The sequence below is a fragment of the Eleutherodactylus coqui genome, chromosome 1 (assembly GCF_035609145.1).
Source record: "Eleutherodactylus coqui strain aEleCoq1 chromosome 1, aEleCoq1.hap1, whole genome shotgun sequence".
NCBI classification, from domain to species: domain Eukaryota; kingdom Metazoa; phylum Chordata; class Amphibia; order Anura; family Eleutherodactylidae; genus Eleutherodactylus; species Eleutherodactylus coqui.
This window is the reverse complement of record NC_089837.1, coordinates 53303430-53305929: the sequence shown is the minus strand read 5'-3', so window position 1 is coordinate 53305929 and position 2500 is coordinate 53303430. Positions and strand designations below refer to the sequence as shown.

Sequence of the window (2500 nt, the reverse complement as noted above, 5' to 3'; positions counted from 1 at the left end):
AGGCCATCATGCTAGAGTTTCAAAGCGCTGGCAAGTAAAGATGTTGGAGGATGCAGGCATCGATCCCGCTACCTCTCGCATGCGAAGCGAGCGCTCTACCATGTGAGCTAATCCCCCTTGCCTGCTGCTTCCACCTGTCTACTCTGATCAGCAATTTTAGCACATTCCCAGCATTCAAGAGTTTCCAAAGTTGAGGGCTTTTTTTTTTTTTTTTTTTAAGTATAGATGTCACAAAAGTGAGATGCACTGGCCTTTTCACAGCCAAAAATTGACTATGCGGACGGCTTAAGAGTGGCTCTGTGGCGCAATGGATAGCGCATTGGACTTCTAGAGTGAAAGTGATTCAAAGGTTGTGGGTTCGAGTCCCACCAGAGTCGTACTTTCTAGCGCACTGTGGTAGCTTGTTGTGTGCTCTTAGGCAAAAAACCTGCCTAGGACTTCATTTGTTATCGTAGCCCTGCCTTGAAGCTTTTTAAGGCGACTGATTTAGCATTCAGTTTTGATCTGCAGTGCAAAGGGAAGAGCCCTTTTCTAAATAGCATATTAGAAAAAACTTTCTGACGGTGAGAGTGATCAATGAGTGGTACAGGTTACCACGGGTGGTGATGAGTTCTCCTTCCATGGAAGTGTTCAAACAAAGCCTGGACAAAGATCTGTCTGGAATGATTTAGGTAATCCTGCACTGAGCAGGTGCTTGGACCCGATGACCCTTCCAACTCTACCATTCTATGATCTTCTGTATTTAGGCATGTATGTCTGCATTGACAGAGAAGAGGACATTTTTTAAGAAACAAAGCGATTTCTCAAATTGGGCTGTCCAGGAAGATGTTGATGTGGTAGGGACTGCAAAAACCAAGCTTCCTAGCAGAGGATGGTTTCGATCCATCGACCTCTGGGTTATGGGCCCAGCACGCTTCCGCTGCACCACTCTGCTGCATTGGGATAGCTTACAAGGTGCTGGTGAGGCAAAGCTGAGGAAGCCTCTGACTGTTACTAAGCCGCTAACAGGGAGCCACTCTCCGTGGGCAGTTGGGTACTCTTTTGAGTCACGCTGTTGTGTTCTAGTTTATCTCTTCTTTTCCTTTTTTTGATATTATTGTTTAGGTAGTCACCTGAGAGAATATAGTTGACCTGACTGAGGATTTGGCCAGCGGCACAATGTGTGGTTGTCTCTGTGGCGCAATCGGTTAGCGCGTTCGGCTGTTAACCGAAAGGTTGGTGGTTCAAGCCCACCCAGGGACGGGCTTGCCTTTTGTTTGCGCCGTATGTTACACGTAAAGACGTGGCTGTCAGTGTGTCTGAGCCGTTTAAAAGCTTCAAAATGGTAATGCTAGCCAAAAAGGTCCTTCGAGCCGGAATTGAACCAGCGACCTAAGGATTGCTAATTTGCTTCTACAGTCCTCCGCTCTACCAGCTGAGCTATCGAAGGCCAGTTCTTTGAGCGCCAAAGATAAAAAGGCCATCATGCTAGAGTTTCAAAGCGCTGGCAAGTAAAGATGTTGGAGGATGCAGGCATCGATCCCGCTACCTCTCGCATGCGAAGCGAGCGCTCTACCATGTGAGCTAATCCCCCTTGCCTGCTGCTTCCACCTGTCTACTCTGATCAGCAATTTTAGCACATTCCCAGCATTCAAGAGTTTCCAAAGTTGAGGGCTTTTTTTTTTTTTTTTTTTTAAGTATAGATGTCACAAAAGTGAGATGCACTGGCCTTTTCACAGCCAAAAATTGACTATGCGGAAGGCTTAAGAGTGGCTCTGTGGCGCAATGGATAGCGTATTGGACTTCTAGAGTGAAAGTGATTCAAAGGTTGTGGGTTCGAGTCCCACCAGAGTTGTACTTTCTAGCGCACTGTGGTAGCTTGTTGTGTGCTCTTAGGCAAAAAACCTGCCTAGGACTTCATTTGTTATCGTAGCCCTGCCTTGAAGCTTTTTAAGGCGACTGATTTAGCATTCAGTTTTGATCTGCAGTGCAAAGGGAAGAGCCCTTTTCTAAATGGCATATTAGAAAAAACTTTCTGACGGTGAGAGTGATCAATGAGTGGTACAGGTTACCACGGGTGGTGATGAGTTCTCCTTCCATGGAAGTGTTCAAACAAAGCCTGGACAAAGATCTGTCTGGAATGATTTAGGTAATCCTGCACTGAGCAGGTGCTTGGACCCGATGACCCTTCCAACTCTACCATTCTATGATCTTCTGTATTTAGGCATGTATGTCTGCATTGACAGAGAAGAGGACATTTTTTAAGAAACAAAGCGATTTCTCAAATTGGGCTGTCCAGGAAGATGTTGATGTGGTAGGGACTGCAAAAACCAAGCTTCCTAGCAGAGGATGGTTTCGATCCATCGACCTCTGGGTTATGGGCCCAGCACGCTTCCGCTGCGCCACTCTGCTGCATTGGGATAGCTTACAAGGTGCTGGTGAGGCAAAGCTGAGGAAGCCTCTGACTGTTACTAAGCCGCTAACAGGGAGCCACTCTCCGTGGGCAGTTGGGTACTCTTTT

At 46.8% G+C, this 2500-nt stretch overlaps 2 non-coding genes across 2 annotated transcripts; both read left to right on the top strand.

Moving 5' to 3' along the window:
- The first annotated feature begins 293 nt into the window (after positions 1-293).
- TRNAR-UCU (transfer RNA arginine (anticodon UCU)) lies at positions 294-377 on the top strand. Its single transcript is given in 2 exon segments — positions 294-330; positions 342-377. It is a non-coding gene; the product is annotated as a tRNA-Arg (tRNA).
- A 791-nt stretch (positions 378-1168) lies between these two features.
- Positions 1169-1242, top strand: TRNAN-GUU (transfer RNA asparagine (anticodon GUU)). Its single transcript has one exon. It is a non-coding gene; the product is annotated as a tRNA-Asn (tRNA).
- Positions 1243-2500: the final 1258 nt, after the last annotated feature.